General features: G+C 50.3%; 1 protein-coding gene across 1 annotated transcript in view; it reads right to left on the reverse strand.

Moving 5' to 3' along the window:
• DNAH17 (dynein axonemal heavy chain 17) overlaps positions 1-14,453 on the reverse strand; it is a 1,486,981-nt gene that overhangs the window by 1,239,731 nt on the left and 232,797 nt on the right. The gene's annotated exons all lie outside the window — the stretch shown is intronic.

A 14,453-nucleotide genomic window follows, 5' to 3' on the forward strand; every position in this document is an offset into this window, starting at 1 on the left:
TGGGGGGGGGGTTCGGTTTGGAACGGAAACCTTTAAATATGCTGCATTTGCGGATGACGTATTAGTCTTCCTGACCAATCCCAAGCCCTCTCTGCAAGCCCTTCTCAATCTCTTTCAGGAGTTTGATGAGTTTTCAGACCTTAAGCTGAATAGAGAAAAATCAGAGGCCATGGCCTTCCCTGATTCAGTGCACTCTTCTTGGGGTGAACCATTCCCTTTGGTTTGGGCAGAAACTAAATTTAAATACTTGGGAATCTATATCCCTTCTCAACTTGCACAACTCTATGAGGTAAATGTGTCTCCCCTCCTCTCCACATCTGTCAGGCGTCTAGAGGCCTGGCAACACCTTTCTCTGTCTTTGATGGCCAGAGTCAATCTTTATAAGATGATTTTGCTACCTAATGGCTGTTCCTGTTTCAAAATCTCCCAGTGGTGATTCGCCATCAGGATCTGGAGTGCTTGGAGAGGGCGTTGCGGGCCTTTCTATGGAGGGGCCGGAAGCCTAGAATCCCATTGCACCATCTTCGGACACGTTGGGGGCAAGCTGGGCTTAATCTGCCAGATTTTAAACTTTATAATTTGGCCAGCAATTTACATCTAGTGCGTGACTGGCTTTTAGATACGTCCAACTATGTGAATATCCAGGCTGAGCACACTTTACTGGGTCAAGTCGATCCACGCTTCGTCTTGCAAGCTGCGGGGCCGCAATTGTCCTTCTCTCTGCTCTTGAAGCGATTTCTCTTCCCCATCCGTAGGGCCTGGAAGCTCACCACCTCTCTGTTGGCCATCCCTGTAAGATGGGCATACCTTCTCCCTCTCTGAGGTAACTTAGACTTTCCCCTGGGTTCACAGACAGTGGGGTTTCGGGCATGGACCCTAAAGGGCATAATGTACCTGGGCCACGTATTAGATGGGGAGGGTAAGTTGTTATCATTTTCCTCTTTGGCCTCCCAATATAGTTTATCTCAGTCCCACATCTTTTCGTATATACAGATACAGTACTACTTTGCCTCGCTACCAGCACCCTCTAAATCCTCCCAAACTTTTTTAGCCCTGGAAGAATTTTTTGCTTTGGGGAAGGATCGCAGCCCCACTCTGGCCTATTATTACAAAAAATTAACTAATCGAGGTAAAGAGGGAATATTCTCCCTGTTACGGCATGCTGGACAGCAGAAGGGGAGAGTGGGATCACTGAAGGGGTGATTCAAAGGAGCTTTCGTTCCATTTCACAGATATCTCTTAATACATATTTTCGAGAATTGCAATTCAAATTTTTATGGCGTGCATATGTTCCTTCTAGTGTAGCGGTGCACTTTAATATTGATGCTTCTGCGTTTTGTGGGAGATGTATGACGCAAGTGGACACGTTGCTTCACATGTTTTGGGGTTGTTCCTTGGTGGTAAAGTTTTGGGATCGCATTCTCCAATATGTGTGTCATTTATTGGGGATCTCTCTGAAAACTACATCACACTTGGTCTTATTCAGAGCTTTGCCAAACAGGGTGCTCAGGAAAAAATAACAACAGATCGTGCTATTGAAAGCCTTGAGTGTGGGGAAAAAAATCATCCTACTTCAATGGAGGTCTTCCGATCCACCATCTTACTGGGCGTGGACGAACCATTTTCATGGCATGTTGCTGATGGACAAGGAACTGGCAAAACTTTCTAGCCCTCATCAACGTTGATTTCTGCAAGTTTGGGAACCCTATATACTAACATTGCCACACCGTCCTCGGAGTCTATTACTTAATAACTAATATGCGACAGGGAGTGACCACCACCTTGGTCAAACAGTGTACTTCTTACCCAAATGGACTGGTTTATTGCAATCACTCAAGCCACAGGAGATTCTGGTGGGGTGGGTTGGAAGGAGGTTGGGGGGAGGGTAGCAACTCTTAGGGGGGGAGGGGGAAAGGGGAAAATACATAAAATGCTATGAGTGTCTTATTGTTACTATCGGGCCGATACAGTACAGTGTGCTCCAACGGAGCTCCAACAGTGCGCACTGTTAGCCGGCATTTTGATGCGCGTTTTGGACGCGCTAGCTTTACCCCTTATTCAGTAAGGGGTAATAGCGCATCCAAAAAGCGTGTCACATCCCTAGCGCCCAAAGGTAGGCGCTAGGGATGTGAATCGTTTTTTGACGATTTAAAATATCGTCCGATATATTTTAAATCGTCAAAAATCGTTAGAGCCGCGATACAATAACAATTCCCCCGATTTATCGTTAAAAAATCATAAATCGGGGGAAGGGGGAGGGGAAGGGGGAGGGCGGGAAAACCGGCACACTAAAACAACCCTAAAACCCACCCCGACCCTTTAAAATAAATCCCTCACCCTCCCTCACCCCCCCAAAATGCCTTAAATTACCTGGGGTCCAGAGGAAGGGTCCCGGTGTGATCTTTTACTCTCGGACCTCCGTGCGTTGTAGAAATGGCACCGGCACTACCTTTGACCTGTCAGGTCAAAGGTAGCGCCGGCGCCATTTTGTTTTTTTGTCCCCCGACGTCAGGAGCGAAGGAGATCGCTCCCGGACCCCCGCTGGACCCCCAGGGACTTTTGGCCAGCTTGGGGGGGGCCTCCTGACCCCCACAAGACTTGCCAAAAGTCCAGCGGGGATCCGGAACGACCTCCTGCAGTCGAATCGTGTTGCCGTATGGCCGGCGCCATTTTGCGCAAAATGGCGCCGGCCGTATGGCAACACGATTCGACTGCAGGAGGTTGTTCCGGACCCCCGTTGGACTTTTGGCAAGTCTTGTGGGGGTCAGGAGGCCCCCCCAAGCTGGCCAAAAGTCCCTGGGGGTCCAGAACGCCCTCCTGCAGTCGAATTGTTTTTTCCGTACGGAAAAACGATTCGCGGTAGGAGATCGCTCCCGGACCCCCGCTGGACTTTTGGCAAGTCTTGTGGGGGTCAGGAGGCCCCCCCAAGCTGGCCAAAAGTCCCTGGGGGTCCAGCGGGGGTCCGGGAGCGATCTCCTACGCTCCTGACGTCGGGGGACAAAAAAACAAAATGGCGCCAGCGCTACCTTTGACCTGTCATATGACAGGTCAAAGGTAGCGCCGGTGCCATTTCTACAACGCACGGAGGTCCGAGAGTAAAAGATCACACCGGGACCCTTCCTCTGGACCCCAGGTAATTTAAGGCATTTTGGGGGGGTTCGGGAGGGTGGGGGATTTATTTTAAAGGGTCGGGGTGGGTTTTAGGGTTGTTTTAGTGTGCCGGTTTTCCCGCCCTCCCCCTTCCCCTCCCCCCCCCACTGGACCCCAGGTAATTTAAGGCATTTTGGGGGGGTTCGGGAGGGTGGGGGATTTATTTTAAAGGGTCGGGGTGGGTTTTAGGGATGTTTTAGTGTGCCGGTTTTCGATTTACACGATTTACACGATATTTAAAAAACCCAAACTGCGACGATCCGATTCCCTCCCCCTCCCAGCCGAAATCGATCGTTAAAACGATCGATCACACGATTCACATCTCTAGTAGGCGCTAATTTCTCCGAGCACCGGGAAAGTGCACTCTCCGATTTAATATCATGGCGATATTAAGTCGGAGGTCCCGAAAGTTTAAAAAAGTAAAAAATAATAAAAAAAAAATTTTAAATGTGCCCGCTGCTGTCAGGTCGAAAACTGGACACTCAATTTTGCCAGCGTCCGGTTTCCGAGCCCGTGGCTGTCAGGGGGCTCGAGAACCGACGCCGGCAAAATTGAGCGTCGGCTGTCAAACCCGCTGACAGCCGCCACTTCCGTCAAAAAAGAGGCGCTAGGGACGCGCTAGTGTCCCTCGTGCCTCTTTTTACTGCCGGGCCTAATTTAAATAAATTAAGATATTGTATCGCGCGCACAGGAGAGTGGCCTGTGTGCGCGCCCTCCCGCGTTTTTACTGTATCGGCCCGTATGTTGGCAAATTTACCTGGCATTGTTGGATATGTTATATGATTAATGGGTGACCTACAGTATTGTTCTTTTGGTTTTCTGACGCTCAATAAAAATGTTTTAACACAGCTGCTGGAGTTGCCCAAGGTGGGTGCTTCGGTTTCGGCGGTCACCAGGAAGACAACTAACCTGAAGGTGGGGTCGTTGGCGTTAAAGGACACGCAGGACCGTAAGCTAGAAATTTACCTGAAGTGAATGTTCGAAGACTCGGCTTTGAGTCTGCGAGCTGCAATCTGTAGTAGCCTCATGCAGAAAGCGTGTTTGTGCTGGGTCCAGAAGGAGATGTCCTCATCCGACGCTGGTTGTGATAGCCAGGCAGCCCAGGTGGAGGCTGGGATTACTTATGTGGCGGACGCTCTTTATGAACTGATCCAGACTTCAGCCAGGAATCTGGTCGCAGTGATTTTGGCACGCCATTTGTTGTGGTTGCGAAATTGATCGGCTGATATATGGTCCAAGTCTCAGCTCTGTAATCTTTCCCCTTAAAGGGAAAATTGTGGTTCGGGGAGGACCTAGAACAATTGATAAAGGTGCTGGGAGAGTTAAAGGGTCATAAGCTGCCGAAGGACAGGAAGACTGCCTGGAAGAATTTTCCACCTCGTTCCCGCTTTCAGGAAGGATGACATTTTTGTTCCCTGAAGAATTCTGCGCTGCTGGTGAGGAAGAATAAGGGATTTGGATGGTAGCAGTCCTTTCAAGGTGCCCATAGAACTCCCAGAGAGAACTCTGGCCAGGAGGCCAGTGGCAGTAAGGTTTCTCAATGAAGCCAGTGGGGGTGCACTCTTTCGATGTGGCAGTTGGGGGCCGTCCACTGCTGTTTTACGAGGAGTGGTTCAGAATAACCTCAAATCAATGGGCTCCAGACATAGTACACATTGGAATTTTCTCACCTATCAGGGATGAGTTTGTGTTATCTCGCTGCAAGGTGAGAGGAAGGCAACAAGTGATTCGAGCTACACTGGAGCAACTTCAGGAACTGGGCATGATAGGCAGAAGGGTGTAGGTACGTCACGTTGTAAATAGATTATGAAGGACAGACTGGCCGAAGATGGAATCTTGTCTTCCAGTTTTGTCCAAGCAATAGTGGGCTGCAAAGGTGTGGAGAGAACTCCAGGTGGCAGCCCTGCAAATGTCAGGAAGCGGCACCGATCGCAGGTGTGCTACTGAAGTCACCATGGCCCTCACAGAGTATGCTTTAACACGGTCTTGAAATGGAATGCCCGCTTGCTGATAGCAAAAGGATATGCAGTCCGCCAACCAGGAGGAGAGAGTCTGCTTACCCACAGGCTTCCTTAACTTGTTAGGGTGGAAAGAGACAAACAATTGAGTGTTTTCTCTGTGGGCAGATGTACGGTCTAAGTAGAATGCTAGAGCCAGTTTACAGTCAATGGTATGCAGAGCCTATTCTCCTGGATTGGCATGGGGCCTGGGAAAAAAGGTAGGTAGTATGATGGATTGATTGAGATGAAAATACGAAACTACCTTAGGTAAGAATTTAGGGTGACTGCGGAGAACTGCCCGGTCCTGCAGAAGTTTAGTGTAAGGCGGATAGGTAACTAGGGAATGTAATTCACTAACTCTGCGAGCTGAAGTGATAGCCAAAAGGAAAATCACTTTCCATGTGAGATATCGAAGTTCACAAGAGTGAAGAGGCTCGAATGGTGGTTTCATGAGCCAACCCAGAACCAGATTAAAGGTCCCAAGAAGGGGCTGGAGGAAATAGTGGAGACTTGATGTGGAGCAAGCCCTTCAAAAAACGTGTTACAAGGGGTTGTACTTTTATAGGGACATCCCCGACACCTTTATGGAAGGCGACTACTGCACTGACATGCATTCTGATGGAAGATGTCTTAAGGCCTGACTCTGATAGATGCCAGAGAAAGTCAGAAACTTCGGGATTGGACAGGAAAAGGGGTCAAGGGACTGAGAAGAGCACCATGACGTGAACCTTTTCCATTTGTAAGAGTAAGATTTTATCGTGGAAGGCTTCCATGAAGCAATCAAGATACGGGAAACTGGTTCAGAAAGGTTAAGTGGCTGAAGGATTAACCTTTCAACATCCATGCCGTCAGGGACAAGGGTGAAGATTGGGATGACGTATGTTGCGATCCCGGTCACTGGGGCAGTGACCGGGCCCTTACCTCCTCCTGAAGCGCCGCGATTCGCCGGGTTCTGGGCCTCTCAAGCCGCGTGGCAGCGGCGCCTCCACGAGGGAGACGCCGCCGAAGACTCCGCCCCCCTGAAAGGGTACGCGCGCGAGGACCGGCGTTTTCAGCTCTCAGCCCCGGATGTCAGGATCCGCCTCCTGATGACGTCAGACGCCGGTAAGGGGATTTAAACAGGGACCCGGGAACTCTGACTTTGCCTTGCAACGAGGTTACTTCCTGAAGTGCTAGTTGCCGTCCTGATCTTCTGGTTCCCGTTTCCAGCCTGCCTGCCTTGAATCCTGCTTGCCTGACCGTGTTTCCTGCTTGCCGCCTGCCTTGACTCCTGCCAGTGAATCCGACTTTGCTTGCCTGCCGCCTGCCTTGATTCCGGTCCGTGTCCTCGTCTCCGTTTGCCTGCCGCCTGCCTCGACCTCAGCCTGTGATTCCGACTCCGCTTGCCTGCCACCAGCCTTGACTCCGGTCCGTGACTCCGTCTCCGCCTGTTTGCTGCCTGTCTTGATTCCGGTTCGTACACCTCCTGGGTTGCATCTTTACTCCGCCTAAGTCCCAGCAGTCCGGGTCCCTACGGGCTCCTCCTGGGGGGACCGCGGACTTCCAGGGTGAAGACTCCTAAGCCCTAGCGACCCGGGTCCCTACAGCTCCTCTGGAGGGGTCACGGGTTTCCAGGTGAAGTCTCGTCAGCCCAGTGTGTGTTCTGCCTCCCGGCCGCCATTCCTGGCTGGTCGGCCTAAGGATCCACTTCCGGAATTGGATAGTCACAACAACGTAGGCACCTGTCGTTTTGAGTGATCAGAAGCAGGTTCATCCCTAAGTAAATGCGCCTGCGAATGGTGAGAACCCGAAGTATTGGAAACCACACTTGGCGAGGCAGTGAGGTGCTATCAGGATCATGGTTCCCTTGTCCTGACGTAACTTCACGAGAGTCTTCGAGAGAAGAGGAAGTGGAGGGAATGCATAGAGCAGACCGGTTTCCCATGAGAGGGAGCATGCGTCACTGGGCTGAGAGCGTTTGCTGCGAATGAGAGAGCAGTAGTTCTCTACTTTGCGGTTTTGAGGAGACACAAAGAGGTCTATCCGAGGATATCCCCATTGTTGGAAGATGGAATTTGCTACCGAGGGGTTGAGAGACCACTCGTGCGGTTGAAAAACGTGACTCAGCTTGTCTGCCAACACATTGTCCACTCCCAGCAAGTAGATGACAATGAGGTACATCGAATGGGAGAGAGCTTCCGCCCAAATCTGTGCAGCTTCCTCACACAGAAGGAAGGAGCCTGTGCCTCCCTGTTTGTTGATGTACCACATGGCCACCTGGTTGTCCGTCTGAATCAGGATGACTTGATTTGAGAGGCGATCCTGAAAAGCCCTGAGAGCATATCTGATTGCTCGAAGCTCCAGGAAATTTATTTGGTGTTTGGCTTCTTCTGGAGACCAAGAGCCTTGTGTCTGCAGATTGTCTACTTGGGCTCCCCACCCGAGGTTGGAAGCATCGGTGGTGAGTGTGATTTGACAGCCTGGAGCCTGGAAGGGCAAGCCCTGGAGGAGATTGATCTGATTTTTCCACCAGGTGAGAGTGTGAGTCGGTGACGTGGACAACGGTTGAAAGGGGCTGAATGGATTGAGTCCATTGTGACATTAGAGTCCAGTGCATGAGTCTCATGGCCAAATGGGCCATTGGTGTGACGTGGACTGAGGACGCCATGTGTCCCAGGAGGATGAGAAATTGGCATGCAGTTGCAGAGTGCTGAGACTGTAGCTGGTGAGCAAGAGACACGAGAGTTAGTGCTCACTGTCGAGGCAGGAAAGCCTTTGCCTGCAAGGTGTTCAAGTCTGCCCCAATGAACGACAAGGTTTGAAATGGGACTAAATAGGATTTGCTGTAGTTGATGAGAAATCTTCGGATAGAGGTGAACACCTTGGGTTCTGAGGAAAGCCGCAACTACTACGAGGCATTTTGTGAAGACTCATGGTGCAGACGCTAGGCCGAATGGAAGCACTCTGTATTGATAGTGCTTGGGGCCTACTAGAAACCTCAGGTATTTGCGATGAGATGGAGTTATCGCAATATGAGTGTATGCGTCCTGGAGGTCTAGAGAGCAGAGCCAGTCTCCTCTTTGTAGACGAGGGAGAAGCGAGCCCAAGGTTACCATCTTGAACTTCTTTCGCTGTAGGTACTTGTTGAGGACCTGTAGGTCCAGAATAGGACGAACGCCTCCCAATTTTTTGGGGATTAGAAAGTACCGGGAATAGAACCCTAGGCCATGCTGAGAGTATGGTATGGGTTTTATTGCTTTGGACTGGAGGAAGAGGGAGACCTCTTGATCCACATTGGTAGAGGTGGGGAGTCCGGAGGCATGGAGAGAAAGTTCAGATGGTAACTCTGAGCAATTATTGCCAGTACCCATTGGTCTGAGGTGATTGAGTGCCATATGTTGTGGAAGTGGCACAATTGACCTCCCACTGGTATGTGAGGCAGTGGAATCTGGCTGCTGCTCTCTAGGTGGAAGTCAAAAACCTAAAGCAGGCCCTGGTTGGGGAGCTGCTTGTGGCTTTTGTTTACGTGTTTGATGAGACTGTGCTTTTTGAAAAGGTCTCGTGGCACGGGATCTGGCTGGTGGCAGATAGAACTTCTTCAGGTGGAAGAATGACTTTTTAGAGTCCTTCCTGAAGGGCTGCTTAGAAGAATGGTCAGAAGGCATCAGAGAGAGCTGTCTTAGGGTCTCATGATGGTCCTTAAGTTCCGCCACCGTCCGTTGAATCTGCTCGCCAATCAGATTATCTCCGACACAAGGCAGGTCAGATAACCTGTCTTGTACTTCAGGGCGAAGGTCAGAAGACTTGAGCCAGGCCCACCTTCTCGCCGAAATAGCAGCTGCAGATACTCTAGTAGAAGTATCAAAGATGTCATAAGATGTTCTGATCTCATGCTTGCCTGCCTCAAAACCCTTGTTTACTAGGGCTTGTAGTTGTTCTTGAAATTGCTGAGGCAGGGAGTCCGACAAGTCTTGTATCTGCTTAAAAATGACCCTGTTATATTCGGTGATTTAGAGCTGATAGGCGGCAATCCGGGAGATGAGCATTGACCCTTGGAAGACTTGGTGACCTATGGCATCTAGGAACTTCTGTTCCTTGCCAGAGGGAACAGAAGTGTGAGGTTTTGACCTCTTTGCTCTCTTCTGTGCAGACTCCACCACTACAGAGTGGTGATCCAACTGTGATTTCTGAAAGCCTGGAGCTGACTGCACCAAATAGGTAGTGTCAGCTTTCCTGTGGAATGGAGGAATGGAGCCAGGATGTTCCCAGTTCTTCTTCAGGAGATCCAGAAGAACCTGGTGGATAGGAATGGAGGTGATTACCTTGGGGGCACCCAGGAATTGGAGCAACTCCATCATCTGGTGCCTATCATCCTGTTCAGTCTGCAATTGGAAGGGGACCAATTCAGACATTTCCTTCACAAAATTTATAAAGGAGAGGTCCTCTGGAGGAGAACGCTTCCTTTCAGTGGATGAAGGTGGTGAAGGTAAATCATCGGTTTCTGGAGAGGAATCATCTGTCCAGGTGTCATAGGGATCAGCACCTGCCCCTCTAGGAACTAGAGGAGAACAGGGTGGTGGAATACCTGAAGATCCTGGTCTAGGCTCCGAAGGAATCGGAGGAATTATCAGAGACACCGATGAAGGCATCGAAGGCACCGGCGCAGGCATCAAGGGCATCGATGGATGGCTCGGTGGCGCCGATGGATGTATTGGCACCGATGGTTAGATCGGTGGTGAGGGATGTATCGGCATCGATGGCTGAGGCAGAACTCCCGATGGAGGGATGCAGTTCGGTGTTTCTTCTCCTGATGACAATGTAAGCGGGGAGGGCACCGGCGCCATTGGAGACCCGGGATCCATCAATAGAAGAGCGGCAATGAGCGCTTCCATCCTGGAGAGCAGTGGTACCAACGCTGCCGGAATCGGGTTGGTGGACGGTTCCGCAATCGGTACCGATGTCAGTTCCAGAGGAACCTGGAGTCATTGCATCGCCTTGTCGATGGCTTCCTGAACCATCCGATCCAGTTCTTCTCAGAGACCTGGAGCAAGCAGCCCCGGCTCCGGAACAGGAGGCAGAGGCATAGCCGGAGGGACCATCGTTAAAGGCGGAGTTGCGGCTCCCAATCCCCTGTCGGGTGAGGGTTGCCTCGGTGACCCAGTCGCAGAAATGGTTGGTGCCTTTCTGGAGGGGGTTTCTTCAGCGGCTCGGATGATGGGGAGGTCGATGATTTCGCTCCCTCAATGGTCCGAGACTTACGGTGTCAATGGCGATGTTTGTCTCTACGATCCCCTTGGTCCTGAGGAGGAGTATTGGGTGTCGAAGGCCGAGAAGTCGTCGATGCCGGGCAGTCACTGGCCAGTGGTCAATGCTGGCGCGAAGTTGACGGTGCCGGCTCTGATGACGTCGATGCAATGGATGGAGTCGAGGTTTGAGCACGGAAGAGAAGTTCCATCTTCTCCATTCTGGCCTTGCGACCTTTTGGTGTCATTAGGGCACATTTGGTGCAGGTCAAGACGTCGTGCTCGCGTCCTAGACACAATACACAGACTTTATGGGGGTCTGTGATAGACATGATGCGGGTACAGTCCGGGCACTGACGGAACCCCGACGCCATGGAAAAAATCGAGCTGCGGTACGGTCGACAGCCAGTAAGCCGCAAGGGCCAAACTCGACGGTAATTGACGGAAAATGGGTAAAAACTTACCGGAGTACCACGGTCTGAAAAAAGTTAGAGAAGGGACCCCTGTGGGGCAAATTAACTTTTAGTAATTCTATGAGGAAAATTCCTGTCAGGAATCTCTGCAGAGCTCCTTTACCGCGAGGTTATTGCTGTGCGGAAAAAAGAAGACTGCAGGGAGACCCCTGCTGGCTGCAGGGTTAGGGTCATGCTGGGCCTGCCCAGTAGGGGCCAGTCAAAGTTCTGGAAACTTTGACAGAAGTTTTCCATGATTGGGCTCCATCCTGATGATGTCCCCATATGTGAGGACTACCATCCTGCTTGTCCTGTGAGAAGACATGATTTCCTTAGGGGCATCAAAGAACTGGAGTATTTCCAGCATCTTGTGCCTGGAGTCCTCTTCTGTCTGAAGCTGCAATGGAATTGTTTCAGACATCTCCTTTATAAAATTCATGAAAGGCAAGTCCTCTGGTGGAGAGCATCTTCTTTCATCAGGAGGAGAGGGCTGTGAAGGTAGATCATCAGTGTCCTGGGACGTGTCATCGGTCCAGGGATCATAAGGCTCGTCACCAGCTCCCATAGGATCATCAGATGGGAAAAACGGTGCTAATTCTGAAGGTCCAGGCCTAGGCACCGATGAAATCGGAGGTGGCACCAAAGGCATCGATGGAGGCATCGAAGGCCTCGATGGAGGCATCAAAGGCACCGAAGGCACTGATGGAATCGGTGACATCGAAGGAAGCGTCGGTGGCAGCACTCCGGAAGGTGGAATGGATATTGGTGTTTCTTCTTCATTCGACGATAAGGGTATCAGCGTGAAGGAATCGGGGCCACCGGTTCCCTCGGATCCACCGGTGGAATGGCACCGATCAATGCTTTCATTCTTGCCAGCAGCGGAAGAAGAGCCTTAGGTATCGGGTCGGTGACCGGATCAGTGACAGGCACCGGCGTCGATGGATGCTTCAATCCTTGAAGTGCTTTTCCGATGGCCTCTTGAATCATCCAATCCAATTCCTCGTGGAAACCTGGAGCATGGAGCTCCGGATCCAGAGTAGGAGGCAGCACTGGCATAGCCAGAGGGTCCACCAGTGAAAGTGGAATTGAGGCTCCTGGCACCAGTCCAGGTGGGGAATGCCTCAGTGACCCAGACACAGAAGAGGATGGGTCCTTTTCTAGACATGATTTCTTTGTAGGTGGCTCAGACGACATTGATGCCAAGGTCTTGCCTGTATCGGTGGCCTGAGCTTTTCGATGGTGGTGTCGATGTTTTTCATGGTGCTCTCCCCGGTCCTTTTCCCATGGGGAGGTAGAAGGAGTCGACAACCGCGGAGTTGTCGAAGCCGGTCAGGCAGCAGCGAATTCATGGTGCTGGCGCGAAGTAGACAGTACTGGTTTGGATGATGTTGAAGCTATCGATGGAGTTGGGGTTTTAGACTGAAAGAGAAGTTCCATCTTCTCCAGTTGAGCCTTGTGATCTTTTGGTGTCATTTGGGCACATTTGGTACATGTTAGAAAATCATGGTCGGACCCCAAACACATCACACAGACCGTGTGAGGGTCAGTGATGGACATTGTTTGAGTGCAGTCGGGGCACCAACGGAAACCCGACGCCATGGCCTCGACAAAATTTAGCCACAGTGCAGTTGATGTCTCGTGAGGGAAAAACTCGATGGAAATCGACCGGGAGAAGATAAAAAACTTACCGTTCGACCACGAAGTAAAGTTAATCGATAGGGGGACCCCTGTGGGTAAAGTTTTTGAAATTTTCTTGAAGAAGTTCTGTGAAGAAAATTCCTGTCAGGAATATCTGAAGAGCTCCTTAACCCGAGTGGCTAGTGCTGCGTGGAAAAAAGAAGACTGAAGGGGGACCCCTGATGGATGCAGGGTTGGTGCTATGCTAGGCATGCCCAGTGGGTGCCAGTCAAAGTTCTAGAAACTTTGACAAAAGTTTTCCGTGATTGGGCGCCATCCTGATGATGTCACCCATATGTGAGGACTACCATCCAGCTTGTCCTGTGAGAACAAGTTATATCCCGGTATGGCTGTATCCCAATCATGTGAATCCATGAACCACATCTCCGTGACAGCACAATGTCCAAGTCCGCCTCCACCATTAGGGTTTGCAGATCTGGGATTTTATTGCCCAAACTACGAGCATTTGTGCTCATAGCTTTCCAGCTATTCTGGTACAGGTTACTGCTTTTCTTGGACTCCCTTTCATTGTGGAGCGCACTGTTAACCCGCGTTTGGATGCACGTTTTCGACACGCTAGCTTTACCCCTTATTCAGTAAGGGGTAATAGCGCGTTGAAAACGCGTGTCCAACCCCCCCGACACTAATAGCGCCCGGAACATGCAAATGCATGTTGATCGCCCTGTTATTCCCGCGCGATTCAGTAAGTAAAATGTGCAGCCAAGCCGCATATTTTACTTTCAGAAATTAGCCCCTACCCAAAGGTAGGTGTTAAATTTCTGCCGGCACTGGGAAAGTGCACAGAAAAGCAGTACAAACCGCTTTTCTGTGCACCCTCCGACTTAATATCATGGCGATATTAAGTCGGAGGTCCCAAAAGTTAAAAATAATCAAAAATTTAAAAAAAATTTAAAATCGGCCCGCGGCTTGAAAACCGGACGCTCAATTTTGCCGGTATCCAGTTTCCGAACCCGTGGCTGTTAGTGGGTTTGAGAACCAACGCCGGCAAAATTGAGCATCAGTGTCAAACTCGCTGACAGCCGCCGCTCCTATCCAAAAAGAGGCACTAGGGACACTAGCGTGTCCCTAGCGCCTCTTTTTACCGCGGACCCTAATTTGAATAATTTTTTTTTCTGAATCATGCGCACAGGAGAGTGGGCGTTCACCCGTTCTCCCACGATTTTTACTGTATCAGCCTGTTTGTGACTTATTTAGCTGACTTTTTTTTATCTACTTTGCCCTTTTTCATTGCATTTGTATTTGTATTTGGGGGGTGACATTTGCGGGGTGGCTCTATGAGTCAGCAGCCCCTAAGTTAGTTACAATAGGACTCTTTCTGGAATTTTTTGTCTTTTGCTTTAAATGAACCCTCAGCAAATTTATGCCCCAATATTAATATCTAAACAGAGATTATTAGTGAAGCTAAATCCAAATAAAGAGAGATATTCGTGAAGCGGTATCTGATTAGATCTAGAGGTTCTTTCTTTTGGGGGGGGGGGGTTCTTGAATCTCTAAATATCTAGAAAGAGAGAGGGATTATAATGAAAGCACAGGCAGCAATATATTATTCACAGAAGCCCACTAAAATAATTATAAATTAATAAACAGTTATTCCTTAGCTGGACACTGGAACAGTCTGTCTCCTGGCTGAGTATGGCCCACAAAGGATCACTAGAGCTAGATTTGTTCCATGCTGCCCGCTTTTTGCTGCACTTCCTCTTCTTGCTTTTAACTACTATCGCTGGTTTGGTGTCACCTTTTGGTCCTCTCTTTCCCTCGCCGACATCACCCCCTAGGAAATTGCTAGCCGCCGGCACAGAACTGCTGGAACCATCTCTGGGGTAGTTTGTACCTGTCCCAGCCACTGGAGATGCTCCACACGGAAGATCAGACACAGTTACTGCCAGAGAGGACTCGCGCTCCCCTTCCTCCAGTCACTCCACTCCATGGTG

This window comes from Rhinatrema bivittatum, chromosome 4, assembly GCF_901001135.1.
Source record: "Rhinatrema bivittatum chromosome 4, aRhiBiv1.1, whole genome shotgun sequence".
In the NCBI taxonomy this organism is placed as follows: Eukaryota; Metazoa; Chordata; class Amphibia; order Gymnophiona; family Rhinatrematidae; genus Rhinatrema; species Rhinatrema bivittatum.